This window comes from Balaenoptera musculus, chromosome 1, assembly GCF_009873245.2.
Source record: "Balaenoptera musculus isolate JJ_BM4_2016_0621 chromosome 1, mBalMus1.pri.v3, whole genome shotgun sequence".
In the NCBI taxonomy this organism is placed as follows: Eukaryota; Metazoa; Chordata; class Mammalia; order Artiodactyla; family Balaenopteridae; genus Balaenoptera; species Balaenoptera musculus.
This window is the reverse complement of record NC_045785.1, coordinates 79,871,419-79,887,390: the sequence shown is the minus strand read 5'-3', so window position 1 is coordinate 79,887,390 and position 15,972 is coordinate 79,871,419. Positions and strand designations below refer to the sequence as shown.

Sequence of the window (15,972 nt, the reverse complement as noted above, 5' to 3'; positions counted from 1 at the left end):
ATGATTGATAGGTGGTTGGTGGATAACAATGTGATGATAGTTTGTTAGGGGAAACTTGGAAGTTCTGGATGTATATTCATGTACAGTCACTGAGGATGACCATAGGAAAATAACAGTGCCTCCATGGCTTGGTCAAGACAGCCTACCAGACTGAATGAGAATTTCTTATGACTTTCTCAGAACTTTGTGCCATCTCATTTATGAATGATGGAAGCGTTCTGGCAAGATTCCAATTCAGAATGCAGAGTTCTCTCCGTGGGTAAACTTTATATCATCCTGGCATAATCTCTACAGTATATAACACCTAAATAGTATATAAATCTAGTATATAACCTAAGTTTAGTATATAACACCTAAATCTCTACAGTATGTAACACCTAAATAGAGAGGAGGGCAACACCCTGAGAATTGAGGAAAAGAGACAAGTATAGAATGCAGACATTCTGCTAGAAGCTTAGAAGCAAAGAGTAAGACATTATTTTCCAGGCTAGGACTGAAGACATAGAAAGACAGAGTGCGTAATCCTGTCTGATCTGTATTTCACGGTAAGGAACCGTCTCCTCTCTGGGCTGCGAGTCTCCCTGTTGCTCACAGGGACATTGCTCCCCGGTCACAGGAGCGGCCATGAGAGCTGGCGCAGAGCTCTCGCCCTCACTGCACTTCCCAGATGCCAAGAGGAAACAACACCCTTGTGGAAGGGTGGGAAAAGTAATAATTGTCCAAAGGACGTTCCCCGCCCCCCACCCCCGTGCTGGAGCTTCTTTCCCGTTCTTTTTGAAGAAGCGCGTGTATGACTGATCGCTCAACACGCTGTTGGTTCTGATTGCAGAAAACACACCTTATAAATATATGATAACCATCCTGTAATAGAGAGTGTGACAATTTACTTCACAGTGCGTTTCGGGCTGCTAATTGATCGTTTCAGTCCAGGGACGATTTGGAATAAATTATAGCCATCAAAAGGATATCACTTCTCATTTTCGTGGAAGGATTTCCACGTCCCTTCGCGTTGGTCAGAGAGCCGATTGCACCCGGCAGGAGAAAGGAGGCTGGAGGGGCGGGGCGGGGAGCTGGGGGGGCCGGGGGGCGGGGCCTGCGGGACGGGGCGGGGCCGATGGGCGGGGCCGGCGGCGGCGCGCACGCGGCGGCTGCAGGTCCGCGGTCGGACGGTAGAGGCCTCCCTTCCGAGGCGGCGGCGCGGGTGCCACCCGCTGGGGCTCCGCTCCCCCTGCGCGAGCCCGCGCGTCCTTCCCGGCGAGGTCCCTCCGCGGCGCGGCCAGACCCAGTGTGAGTATTCCCCACGCGCTCCCCTCCTCCCGCAGGCGGCAGCGCCTGTTCGTTTGAAGTGAGAGTCTCCGTCGGGCAGAGGGCCCTGCTCGGGGGCGGGGGTGCTCGCGTGAGCGGGATCTCACCTCCCGCTGGAGGCTTCCTCTCAGCGGGACTTACCCGCGGGAGCGGACGCCGTAATGCGGAGCACCGCTCTCTGAGCTCCGGGAGCGGGAGTAGCGAGGCTGGAGGCGCCGCGGCGCCGTCGGGGGCTTTGTGTGCAGTTGGGGCCCGCAGCCCCGGTAGCTCTGGTTCTCACGCCGCAACTGCGGAGGGGCGCGTGCGGAGCGTCGCAGCCTCTGAGGGAGCCTCGCCCACCGGCCCCCCCCAGGAGAGGGCGAGGAGAGGGCGGGCCGGGCCGGTTGGCGCCGCGAGGTGATGCCGGGGTCTCCAGGGCGGCGGGTTACGCGCTGTGGAAGGCGGCGAGAGCGCGGCCTAAAAGCCCTGCGGGGGACGCCGGCGGGAGAGCTCGGCCGAGGCCACTCCGAGCGTACCGGCCCCGGACCCCGCTCCGTTGGGTCGGCTTCCCCAGCCGCCTTGGAGGCCGCCGCGCCCTCGCTTGCATTTCATTTCCCGCAAGGTGTGTGCCGTCGTGTGGTGGTCACGGAGAAGAGAAACCTATCCCTGGATGGGATTCGACTTTGAAAAAACAGTATTTTCCTCCTCCTGTCGCGGGCACTTGCCAGTCTGGCCTTTTCCTCCCCTGCCCCCGAGACTTCCAGGCAACTTTCATTCTCTTCCTAAGTTAGAGCGTGAGAAGGATTGAGGCCCTTCGCCCACACGTAGCAGACCCCCCTATCCGTGTGCTTGAAGTCAGGCTTCGCATGGTGTTCTTCGGTTTTTAGTCTTGTGTTATGCTAATAAATTATGTCAATCTAGGGCACGGATGTTTCCTTGCAGGCGATTTTGACAGCAGTCATCATACCAAGCTATTATGAAGTGTGATGTCAGTCTGGAGGACGGATAATATATAAGCCAGTTCTTGACACGCTATCTTACAAGGAAACATCTGAGACCATCAGTAAGAGGCATTTTAATTCACACACCAAAAATATTTTGTGTTTGGTTGACATCTTTCAAAATGCTGAAAGAGGTAGTAGCATTTATCATTTTGTAGGTATTTATCAAGGTACTCACAAAAGTCCCCATACGAGGGAGGACGGTTTTGTCTTAGTCCTGTTTTATCACATAAACCAAGGAACAAAGGTGTTATATGTGCTACCAAATAAATAGTGCTTGTAAGCCAGTGATAGAGCTCTGTTTATGAGAACAAACATCTTCTAAAACTGGAATAATTGGAAAAGTGAGGTAACTGGTTATGTTTATGCCTCTGTTGTAAAAGATAATCGTCTGCTAGCTTAAATGAGAAACCTTATGCTTTTAGCATAAGTACTGCATGTGTGAAATGATCCATTTAGCTCAGGTATGGAAGTCAGGTAAATTTTCTGTAAAACTCCGGTCTTAATGGTTACTACTTACTCATGGGTATTAAAGACTTTGATTATATCAGGAGTCACATGAAACAAATGATTAGGTTCAAAAGTATGGCTAGGGTCCTAATGACTGAATTCTGAAATCTAAAGTGATCCAAATCTAAGCAGACGCTTTAGGCTTGATATTATATAATAGTCAGAAGCTGTATTTACATGGACCAAATCCCGTGGGAGTTAGTTTTACCATGAACTGTGCATGTGTTCACCCAAGGTATGGTTTTCTTTTCCTCCAGTCATTAATTCAATAACTATTTATTCATTATCTGTTACAGGTCCACTTCACTTTGCCATTGAACATGAGCCCTATAGGCATATAATACATAATTGTTGAAATGTAACTAAAATGTGGAAAATATATCTTCTTCTGGCTCAAGGAATATTATTATAAAAGAGTTAAAAACTGACCTTTCATTTATACAAACGGAAAATTGTATTGACTTCTCTCAAGTAGTAAGGTAAGGGAAGAAAAATTAGAAATCAGAAAGTTTTCTCCAGCCTATGCCCTAGTCACAGTATCATATTTTTTTCTCCTTAAGACTTTCAAAGCAAGATTTAAAGGACCTGCATGATTGAATGGGTTTATGATGTCCTTTTAATAATTTTAGAATATAAAGTTTTCCTTAAAAGGTCTTGCTTCTTATATGGTGTGCTAGACTGGCTTTTGTTATGTGAGTGAAGCACTATAATTTTAGTTAAAATCAAAACCGCGTACCCCTTTTTTTCCCCAACCTGAAGTAAGAATTGCCTACAATTAAGTCAAGAAGACAAACACATTTCAAGTAGTTACAAGTACACCTGTTTAAAATTCATTTTCATTGGCTTGATAAACAGAGAAAAACATCCAAGATGTTTATCTCAGTTATTTGTAGTTTCATCCTAAACAATGCCTAGGTCCTTGAATATCAAGACATTTTTGTATGACATCTATAAGATGCACCTAAAGAGTGTAAAATTTTGTGAAGTGCAATAATGGACGATGTTAAGAATAATTTTATCCTTAACCCTAATATTGTGCCGTAGGGCCATAACTAAGTAACCAAGATATGACTATAAACTAATATAGTCCACTGTATCAGAACTTACACATACATTTTAGTGTCCTATCCAACTAGTCATCTTGGAAGTCTGTCACTTACTGCAGTGATGCTTCCATTGCTGCCATTGTTCAAACCTATTTTGAAGCTCTTCATTTGGGCACTCTTCAGAACCCACAGCACATCTTGTTAAAAAGCCTTGGAGGCAGTAAGTCATCTTCCTTTAAAGACCTTCTGTGCCCTGAAGAGTTAGGTGGGTGATCAAGTCAGGTAATGTAATTTGGGGGTCAAAACAATTGGAAAGACTATTAGATGTCTTTCTTGAGTAGCTTTTAAACTAGTTCTAAAGTCATTACACAAGAATAGTTTGAACATTGGCAGCACCATTGGAGTAAAAGTAGCTGCCAAGGGAAAACTCTTAAGAAAAGTGTGCATTTGGAGCTTGTAGAGTCTCTTTGATTATCAATGAATTATTAATTTAACAATCATATACATCTCTAGTACATTGGTATGCAGTATAGAGACATCTTACTTCAGAAAACTATATTGTCAAGAATTTGGTTGATCTGGATTTTATGAGAGTTCAATTTTGCTGCTATGATAAGAAAAGCTGTTAAGTTCTAGAATATGGGCTTGGGTAGGAAAAATCCAAGATGTCATGGGCTAAAATCAGGATTGCCATATATAGTTCTATAGATTTGGTGCTCCACATTCCTTGAAATACAAAGGAATCATACTCAATTAAGAAATCAAACTTAACCTGTGTTCTGTTTAGTGAGCAAGGCATTCACCATTGTCAAAAAAACTCAGTGATCCTTCAACTGTAGGTGAAGTCTAACTTGTGGAATAAAACATTCGTCATTTTTAGTAGATGGTTGTGAATAGAGACCCCAAAGTATATATGTAATGGAACTACTGTGTACTGCTGTAAGCTAACAATATGCTATATGCTGTGCAAAATACAGAATTATGAAACTCCCTCCTCAGTGAATTTAAACTCTTTATGATATTCAAGACCAGAATATGGGAGATGGGGTAGAAAGACACTCAAGGTAAAGAGAGGGAGATGGAAAGAGGTAGGTCATGGGGCTTTTGAATCATAATTAGTTGAATTCATCTAAGAGAAGAGTTTAGAAATAGTTTCCAGGGCTTCCCTGGTGGCGCAGTGGTTGAGAATCTGCCTGCCAATGCAGCGGACACGGGTTCGAGCCCTGGTCTGGGAAGATCCCACATGCCGCGGAGCAACTGGGCCCGTGCACCACAACTACTGAGCCTGCGCGTCTGGAGCCTGTGCTCCGCAACAAGAGAGGCCACGATAGTGAGAGGCCCGCGCGCCGCGATGAAGAGTGGCCCCCACTCGCCGCAACTGGAGAGAGCCCTCACACAGAAACGAAGACCCAACACAGCCAAAAATAAACATAATAAATAAATAATAAATAATAAATTAAAAAAAAAAGAAATAGTTTCCAAAAACCACCATCAAATAATTTAAAATCTGAGGGAATAATTCAAATTCAGCTCCAGCTGAGACTATATGGAGAACCAAGAAAAGCAGAAAGAATGTAATTAGCTGAGTAGGAATTTTTCTAAGAATTCAGGTCTAATACCTTTAGTATTATATAGAGGGCCACAGGATCATTAGTGATTAGCAGGGATCCAGGCTATAATGATCAGGAGAGATCAAGGCCAGAGGACAAAGATGAAAGAGCCTTCCTGCTTAAACTGAATGTTGCAAATGCTGATGCACTTACAGAGGGAAGGTCAGCTAGCAGACAAAGAAATAGGGCAACAGTCCCAAATCATCAAATATATTCCTCTCTTTCACCCCACAGTTAGATTGGATATGGAGATTAACCAAGTTTGAGCTGAGACAAAAAGAATATCCTTATTTCACCCATTTATAAGATCTGGAACTTTGAGTTTTGTCTGCTTTGATGAGTTTGATTATTGCTCAGAAATTAGGGAAGGGGACCTGCTGGGCCCAGGATATCAGAGTTACATACCCAACTAAAAGGTCAGTGAACAAGGTGGACAGATCCAATTCCAGGTCTTTTCTGGGGAAAAGACTGTTTGTCTGTTAGCAGATAAAACGGCTCCTCAATTATATGTTACAAGTATAAGGAAGTGTCAGGTACCCAGCACATCCTCAATAAATAATGACAATTGTGGAAAAACAAGTAGCAGTGATGTTAGCCTTTCTTTTGGAATGGGTAGCCCAACCATTGCACCTGCTCATATTCTATAGATTTAAGAACCATCCAAATATTTCTTAATTAGAATCTAAATATTAAATTTTGTATATAGTGTTTATAGCTTCAGGATTAGGGTGGGGGAACTCTTAGTATGGCCAGGTAGTTATAATAGAAGTCTGGTTGGTATAGCTTGAGGCCCATCTCTTTCAGATAGAAAGGTTCCTGGTTTTGGATTTACAGAATTCACACGTGGATCCAGAATATAGAAGTGGCAGGAAATTGCCCTGAGAACTGGGAAAGTATCCTTGACTAGGAGTGGGGACTAGGTTTATCATGTACCAATTGTGTTACTTGAAGCAAATTTTAGTTTTCTCATAGGCAAAATGTATATAATACATTTACTTCAAGGGGTAGTTTTGAGCCTTGTCTGAGATGAAATAAATGGAACGACTTGGTTTATTAAGTGCTGTGCATGTGCAAGCTTTTGTGTGCCACAACATGGGTTTTGTAGGTGAAGGTAAGGGTTGTAGCCCTTGAGCTGTCCAGATATTTAAACCAAAATATAAATGAAGATGGAAATCTATCTTTGGGAATTTAGGAGAATAGACTAGTTTTCGCATGGGTACTAGAGACAAGTCATCATATAGTCATTATTCTCCCTTTCTCGAATTCATAGGAAGTACCCTGTTACCATTGCAAGAATTTTTTTTTAACGTTTCCTGAAGACCTGTGGGAAATAAAGAAACCTGTTAGCTTGCTTAATACTATCAGGTCCAGGTCTTTAGCATTGGCACTGAAGGCACAATCTCCATGTGGGGAAGAGTAGCCAGGCTTCCAGGCCTTGATTCTTGTACTCTCAGAAGTTCTTATCTTAGAGATTTTATTAATCCCCATTGCCACCTACATGTCTTGGAACAAGAAGCTAGATGGAGTTCCACGTATTGGCTTAATTGGTCAGCTGTGAACATTTTTTTTTTGCAGTTGTTATTCTTCCCACAGCAACAACCCATTTTTGCTGCAGAGACTGCAAGACCTCCCAGCCCTTGCAGGCCATTAAAAAAATTAACACTTGTATCTTTCATTTTCCCCTACTTTCCTCTGTGTATTTGAAAGGTAGAGGCTGCTTGGGGCAGGGTAATCCACCTCTCTATCTCAGAGAAACACCAGTACAGATACAGACAGTGGTGTTATTGGCTCCCACCAACAGGGGGCATGGTTCCTAGAGAGGAGGGGAGAATGGAAGGGGTGGTCTGGGATGTATACACTCATCCTTTCTTCTGTTGAGTTTCAGAGGCTATCCTGCTGAAGAGGAAAACAGTGCCCTTGTCTTAAGTCATGGTTAGAGGATATTTTCTAGAGGTTTGTTGAGTATCCTCCACACAGTGACACTTCATAAATTCACGTTGTGTAAGACAGACTGTATTTGAGCCAGTACAATGTGTTGGCTAAGGAGAAAGGGACATTTGATTCAGACAGTCTGTGTTTGAATATCACATCTGCTACTTACTTGCTGAGTGGCTTGGGCAAGTTTCTTAATCCCTCTGAGCCCCAGTTTATCTGCAAAATGGCAATAATAACAGTGTCTATTTTTTAGGATTGTTGTGCGTGAGGGTGCTCAACAAATGGAAGCTATTATTAGGCTCTGGAGAGTGAGCGAGGAATATAAAGAAATATAGGGCGAATTTCCCTCTTCAAGGAGCTTACTGTATGGTTGGAAGGGACTGAATAAATGAAAACTGACATAATAGTACAGGGCAGAGAATAGGAGTGCCAAGTAAGAGCTGCAGATAATGAATGGTTTCAGCAGTCTGCCAAGGACTAGGAGGGTAGTGAAAGATTTCAAGATAGAGGTGGGAATTTCTCTCTGGGATTTGCAGGCTGGGTGGGATTCAGATATGTGTACTGGAGTTGAGAAGGCATTCCAGATGGCAAGGAGAAGGAGTGATTAGAACACACAGTACAGCAGGGGTGAGAGTATGCCAAATGGAAAGTAATCCAGTTTTTAAGTCAGATAGGTAAGCGTAAGAATCCTGTCTCTGCTGTGAGATCTTGGTTGGACAGGTACCTTAATTTCTTTAGTCTCAGTTTCTACAGCCCTAAAATGGGTATAATCATATCTCATTAAATTGAAGGGAAATGAGGTAATGTTTGTAATGCCTAACATGGTGCCTGGCACCTCACAAGTGTTCAATAAAATGAAGATAATTCACGTGGTGTTTTCAGGGGACAGTGGGGGAGCTGTCTTCCTGAAGAGCTGTCTTGCCTGGTGTAGGCTAGTAGTGTAAAACAAAGCAGAAACAGCCAGTTAGTGCCTACAGGGGGAGTGGAGAGGAGGCTTAAAGGCCAGTTTAAGGAGCTGGGTGGGGCTGTTATAGGCTATCAGAGCTATCAAGGTTTTTGAGTAAAGCGGGGGTTTAAGAGAAATTAATCTCAAGGCACTGGGCAGGCTGTTTTGGAGGAAGGAAGAAACTCACTCATGCATGTGTAAACTGATAAGGGTCTAGATTAGGATAGTGGCAAGGTTACCACACCTGGTTGGTGTGGTCTCTTTAAAGTTTCTTTTGTAAAAGGAGCTTAGGGCTCAGCAGTGTGGAGTGAGGGAATGTTTTGTTTTGTTTGTAGACTCCTTAATATTTAGTGTCAGTTGTCCAGAATAAAATTAGTATAGATCCACAACTTTGGAAAATAGAACTCACTCAATATCCAGGGACTATAAAAGGTGGGAAGTAATTTTAATGCTAAATAAACCCTAGAACTTGCTTCAGCTTATAAAATAGCCTCTTTTAAAACTCCTTTCCCCTCCTGTTAATGCACACGAGTGTGTGCCTATCACTGGTTTTCTGGAAGGCACGTTATAGATCATTTATACTTGTTTGGAGTTTGAGGTTAGGATTGTTAGTACCAAGTGGCATTGGGTCAAATGGGGAGGATGTTGCCAGCAAAGTGGTAATTTGATGACTTTATTTATTTGGTGACAGTGTGATTTGGATGAGAAAATACTGTCTTCTCCCTGGGGTTTAGAAGTGATTTAATTAAAAACACAAACCTAGGAAATGGTTTTGGATACTAGGGAATTCATTTATAGTCTCTCATTCTCTCCTCACCACTCTTTTTTCTGTCCCTAGTAGTATTGAAATGGGAGAATACATGGTAGATAATTGTATTTCTAAAGAAAGTCACACTGATTATATGGACACCAGTTTTTAAAATGTGAGGAAACTGAAACTGCCTATTGTTCAGCCGTGGGCCTTAAACATATTAAGTAAGAAAGGATAACTGACCTACTACTGATTTCCTGAATTTTGCTGTTCTGTCGTTTGGCTGTAAGGGTGACGTGGTGCTGATAGCTCTGGGGTATCTGGGGTGTCTCAATAGTTAATTGTGGCTACCTCTGCCTGCCTCAGAAGGAGGGTACATGAGTAAGGGGACTGTGTGCGGTGGTTGACCAACACAGGAAGGAGCTCAGTGACACAGGGAAAGGCAGGCCCTGTGAGGTTAGAGGCAAAGCAGACTGTCCTGTTGCTTCTGAGCAGAGGCAGGGAGTGTATTTCATTTCTCATCTCCTGAGTTTATTGAAATCATCTGCTGGGGTGGGAGGGGGCAGAAAGCAAGCCTGATGTTGTGAAGCTGATGAGGATGCCAGCAAGCAGGTTATATCCGGCTCTTGGCACTCCTCTCCACTCCAGCCTGGAAACAAGACTGCATGAGAAACCTATTTCAAGAGAAGGGGGGGGAGAAAGCAAAAGACATCTCCCTACTTTTTAATGAAAGATTTTTTGAGTATATATTAATTTTGGATTTCTGGTGTCCATTCTACCCTAAGAGACCATCCAAAGTAGCTCCTGGCTGAAACCCCGGCGAGGAGAGGTTCAGACCAGGGACAGGTGGCATTGGGCAGAGGGTCTTCAGGGTACTCTTGGCATTAATTTGCTGAAAAGAGCCTCATCAGAGACCAGGTCTCCCCTCCTGCATGGGTGGCGGACATTAGGCCTCGGAGAGGGCCTCCATGCAGATTTCAGCTTTGCCCCCTCCTCCAAACCCTCTGCCTTGTGCTCCTGCAGCGGGACCTCTCTCTCCCTCTTCCCCCTTTTTTCAATTAAATGAATTAATTACCAGGCATTTAACTTTTTGCCAGACTCTTTCATTATGCCCAGAGTTGTTGCTGAGCGGCAGAGGAAGTAATAACATTCGCAGTGAGGGGCAAATCCTGTTAATGAACAAATTAAAGTTCAAACAGTGATTCAAGTTCACAACCTCTCTGTGGCTCTTCTCTTTAATAAGAGTTATACATGTTACTTTCCTGGCTCTTTTCTCCCTTTTATTACTTTTTAAGCTTTTCATCAACACTGCTGGGGCATATTTGAGGCTCCCAACCTTTCAGCCCTGACAAGGACTCGAGCAGTTATAATCCCGTCTTAATTTGGCAACTTTTGTAAAACACATAAAGGGCCCAGAGTCACCTTTGGTCGCCAGGGCCTCGGGTGACCGACCCTCTAGCTTCCTCCCGACGCCAGGGCTTCATGGGCCGCTCTTCTCGATCTGGTGTTCATTCCTCTGCTGCACTCAGAGTCGGCTGACTCAGCTCCCCGCCCCGAGGCACTGCCTGCAGGGTGGGGCCGACAAGTGTCCAAGCCCTTGCCTCTCTGCCTTCCCTCTCCAGTCAGCCTCTCCACACGCAGATGCCAGCGCTTGGAGGAAGGGGAAGTGGTGAGGAAGGGGAAGTGGTGAGGAGGGGGAGGAGCCTCTAGACTAAAAGCTGGGAACCGCTAAGGAGAAAGGAGTTTGGGGTAGGAAGGATGCCTGACCCCCTCCCCACCACCATTACCACCATTACCAAATGCCGCTAGCCTCGGGGAGGGGGCCTCGCCTGGAATGGCACAGGAAGGCCCAAGGCTTCTTAGCCCTTGACTGGAGCGGCCAGGCCTGGTGAGAAGGAGCTGGGAAGGTGTCAGGTGCCCGCTTACTTCTTCCTGCTCTGTTTTTTACGAAATGTGGATTGCGTGGGGGTGATCTCCACGTCCGCGCCTGGCTTCTCACCACCATCCCCTGAGCGTAGATTGATATGATCACCATGACAACTGCAATCTAGGAGCATACGCATAATAGAGATGAAATAGACAAAAGATTAGCATGCCATGAAAAGTACAATAAGTTTCTTATTTAGCATTTAGATAACTGTCTTTCCTCCGGAGCAAGCTTCAAAGTTGAAGCCAGTTTAGACCAAGAGGATTAATTCTTTCTCCCGCATGCTTCATTGAATCTCTCATTACCAAACTTTGTCTGTACTGATGTAAGATTTGATTGAAGATTAGAGCATTTAGCAAATCTTGCTTTTCTGCATGTATCAGGTCCTTTCAAGCAGGGATCGAGGTGCCCAGTGGTCAATACCCTTACTTTTATCCAGTGTCTGCTTCATTTAAACTTAATCAACTCCATCAGTGAACTGGAACAGGGAAACGTCCCTGTGGTAAGAATGTTGTGCTTTTGTGGGATAATTCTTTGCTCTTTCCCGATCTGTTGGCATTAAACCTAAAATTGCACTATGATGAACTTTTTTTTTTTTTAATCAATATGATAATGACAGTTGGGCCTGAATGCTCTGGTAGGACTTAGAGTAGAGCAGGATCTGGCCTCCATTACCAAAACAACTTCGGTCCTGCGATAGTCCGCCACCTTTTGTGTGGCTTTAATACCTTTTCTTCCCTGACATTGAATATTGCTCAAGCTGGAAAATGATGCATCTTGTAGGGAAGGCTCATATGTCACAGCCAGAAAGTGAAGCAGACCGATTGGTTGTGTGAATTATCTGACTTGCTGCAGTGAATTATTTGCACTGTTTCCTTACCTAGTCAACAAGTTCCTGAGGTATAGTGGAGATCAATCAAAACTGACAGTCTGCGTGTGAAAGCTTTACTGTGTAAATCTGGCGCACTCATCCTGGCCATGCCGGCCCTGGCATCTGTATATCATTTTTATACTGCTACCAGTAGAGCAATTTCAAAAGTATTTGCAAGGAAAATGCGTGTCCCCATCTGTTCCTGGAAGCATAAATGTGCCACCTTCAGAGGGTTTTCACTGGTAATCATATCTTTAATGATCAACAGACTAGTGATATATACTTTTCCATAAAATGGGGTTTTCTTCACTTTATTGTGATTGGCTAGAATAAATAGCTTTTCCATATGTTAGAGAGATAAAATATAAGATTAGCAGAGGTCGTTTGTTACATAGTAAACAAAAGAAACAATTCATTCCAAATAATCTTTGAAAAGAAGCAATGACAAAATTAAGTTGCAGCAACAGAGCATCTGGGGCCCTACATCAGAAAACAGACCTTGCTCCTCCTTGGAAAAGGAGCCATTTAAGAGCAGAGGCAGGGAGGGAAGGACCAGGGTAAGGAGGAGAGGCTAGACTAATACTTGTTTATTTTTGTTTTAAGGTTGTATCTCCTTTCCCTGACCCACTATTTGCCTGCCCTCACTGAAGCGCCCTGGGTAAGTTGGTGTGTGATGTGTTCAGAAAGCAGGAAAGTGCTACCCCGCTGAATTTCTCTTCAGGCCTACAGGGAATGGGGATTGTGTTTGTGTACTTTAAAAGTTGGCTTCCTCCTTGGGAGATGCTCTTCTCCCATAGAAAAGGGTGACCACGGAGGGCAGGCAGAGTACTGGCCTTTGAAATTCCAAAGCCATGCAGAAGGTACCTCAAGATTACCAAAACTGCCAGAAACCCCCCAGGAAGTGTTCTTAGTGATCTAATCCCACCTGTTGTGTAGGTTACAGTCCGAAGATACAGTCAGGCCCTGACCACTATCTCTCGCCTACCCACACACATATACTCACATGAGTATTCTCCGCACTCAGAGTCCAAGAGCACTGCCCCCCCGCTCCTTTTTTCAGATGCAGACACTCCTAGTTCTTGGCAAAATTTGGAAGCTTCTCCTCCAGGATCTCTGTCCAGACGTTGCAACTACCTGCTCAGGAATTTCCAATTCTATTTTGTTTCCAGTCAGAGAGAACCTCCTGTTTTGCAAAGGACTGACATTAGTTGCAGGACATCTGAATCTAAACAATGCCTTCAGCCTTTGAGCTCTCTAGAAAATAGGTGTAGAGCTATTTAGACCTGTTTTCTACAAGTCAGGCATTGAGAATGAGACGTTGAGGTGGAGGGGATGTTCTCTCTACACATTGAGAACAGGACCAGTTAGCAGATTAACCTTAGGCTGGTTCTTTACTCTTTACAATTATGTATTGTTATTGACTTTTTTCCCCCTTGGGATAATGGGAGAAAAGCTCCGTCTTTTCTGTATATCTTACCCCCCACCTCATATTCCACAGAATTTCTTGCTCTCTCCAAATGCCTACTTCTCTCACTGCAGCAGGAGTGTGTGGGTGTTAGTTCCAAAGTGGGAAATGTAGTCCTCAGGCTGGTCCCAAGCAGAAAGTCTCTCTTAGCATCTTAAACCTAACTTGTGTTCATTTCCTGGCCCCAGTGAGGTTTGGGAACAACTGGCAGGACAGTAGGAAAACAGCCTACCCCAAATCTATGGCCAGAGGAAAACAGAAAAGCCACTGTCAAAAGATTTTCTTTTAAAATTTCCCCTTAATTTTAGAAATCAGTCTTATAGGCTGGGTTGCATGTAGACAGTCATAGACTATATAAAAGATCTACATATAGATCACACTTTGCCTGATCTGAAACCAGATTTACTATAGTATTGCAATTAAGATTAAAAGAAAGGGAAGTCACACTTGTGGTTTCCACACTGCATTGTGATACACTGCAGATCTTGTCTTCAGTGAATTTGCCTGCCACAAGGAAATTCTGGCATGTGTAGTGTATGAGACATATTTTACACTCTATTTAGAAAATTGTACTTCCTGATTTCTGTGTATTTTAGTTTGAAACCCATTTTGCATTGAATTTCTATGTTGTTTTCATAAAATGAAAGGAAGTAAAAAACCTCACCAACTGATTTTGTGTGGAAGAAATAAATCTGTGATGTTTGCTCCTTCCCTTGTCCAGGAGGACGAGGCTGTCACTACTACAGTTGGGATATTTCCCACTCCATGCTCTTGTGCCCAGGGGTCCTGTCGAACCCACAAGACTGCCAGGAACACTGCCGTCCACACCAGAGTAGAAGACATCTGCAGGGGCTCATGTTGGCTGAGGCTCTGAATCACAGAACTGCAAGCATACAAGGTTTTCCTAAACCTGGACTGGAGAGCCATTTGCAGCACATAGTGCTTTGCTGCTTCAAATCCACAGACCCTGTACACATGCACATCCATAGCAGAGACGGAAGTCTTGGCAACTATAGGACAAGGATTTAAAAATTTAAAAACAAACACACCATGTTCAGGGTGAAAATTACCTGCACCGACAATGCTGTCTCTTTCCTTCCACAGTCTCACTGCTACCAAGCAGCCTCATCAGTCTGGGGTTATTTCACTGAAGATGTACTTAATTCCAGATAAACTACTGGGTGTCTATATGTAACAATCTTTTTTGTTAACCAATTTTATGAAAACAAAAAACCCTCCCATCTTAGAAGAAAATATTGAACCTAAAACTCTAATTCAAATATTTGAAAACATATGGGCATATTCTGCTGCATGATTGTAATATGCTTAAGTATGTAATAGTAATTGTTTTTTAAATGCCCCTTAACAGGACAGAGATGGGCAGGCAGTATGGTGTTTTAGAAAGAAATTCAGTTTTTTAGAATAAGCCTAAGAAAATGACTCTTTTGATTATGGAAAATAAACTCAATTGATAGGACAAAATGAACTTTTAAAATTTAGTATTGATTAACAATCCTTAAGTTAAATTACTGATAAAACACCACCTGGATCTTAAAAATGCCAAGGTGTTTAAAGTTATCAGAAAATGAAAATTTGTGGGGAACTGACTTTTTTTGTTATCCTTCACTCTAAACAGAATGAAGCAATACTTTCTGTCACTCTTGGCATTTATTGGGGATTTTCATCTTCTTAAGGAAATAGCAGGCAAGCAGCTTGCCTCAGTCTAAAGAACGGTATTAATGGGCAGAATTTTTACAGTTACCCTTGTCTGTGAACACGGTTAAGGGGTGTGTTTTAATTTGTGGTCAGAACAACTGTGTTAAGATCTGGAGAAGACACTGAATTTTCCCTATGGGGGAAGGGCGAGGAGAAAGGAGGCAAAAGTAGTTTTACTGTGCGGCCAAAGGACTACTCCAGGCACCAACGAGGTAGGGAAATTTCGATTTCTAGGCAGTGTTCTTCCGTCAGGCCGTTTCATACCAATCTTGGAGCCCGTCAGCTTGGGAGCGGGTTGCGGGTGGTCGCCATCAGATCCCGGTCTCTCCCACCGCCTCTCTGTCGGCTTTTGCCCGAAGACTTAAAGTACCTTCTTCCTGGATTCCCCTCCCCCACCCAAACACAGATGCCGAGGGACGCGACAGCTGTTCCCGAGAAGCCGGCTGGTCATCCGGGAGCGGGGTGATGCCGTCCCCTCCGGGCGTTCAGGAGCCGGGTTTAGGCGCCTTCCACCCCGCCGCGCCGTTGGACTAAGGGGCAGGTCAGCCGGAGAGTTCTTGGCCGCGGCCCCCGGGGCACGTGACCCGGGCAGCGGCCGGGAGCCGCCGGTGGGTGACGCCAGACCTGCTGCCGGGAGGCGCGACTCCGCTGCGCTTCGGCCCGACGCCTTCCGGTGAACCTAGTCTCGAGCGCGACGGCCGACACCCCCGGACCCAGGTTCCGCCCGACTTCGGGAGGACGGTGTCGACCCCAGAACACCTGCCCAGGAGGGGGTGGGGTCGCCTCTCTGCAGGGGAAGCTGGCTTGAGAGCGCAGGCGGGTCGCCAGTGACCACTGGCCGCTGGTTAACGCCTAGGCAGACGCGCGGGAAGTGGGTGAAATAGGGACTGCGCCCTCCTTGCCCGCCCTC

At 44.7% G+C, this 15,972-nt stretch overlaps 1 long non-coding RNA gene across 1 annotated transcript in view; it reads left to right on the top strand.

Moving 5' to 3' along the window:
• Window positions 1-1,195: 1,195 nt before the first annotated feature.
• Window positions 1,196-15,972, top strand: part of LOC118902361 — a 19,262-nt gene continuing 4,485 nt past the window's right edge. The window contains exons 1-4 of the long non-coding RNA XR_005021552.1: window positions 1,196-1,287; window positions 2,227-2,347; window positions 3,092-3,274; window positions 12,485-12,539. This is a non-coding gene — a long non-coding RNA (uncharacterized LOC118902361). The remainder of the gene's footprint in view (window positions 1,288-2,226; window positions 2,348-3,091; window positions 3,275-12,484; window positions 12,540-15,972) is intronic.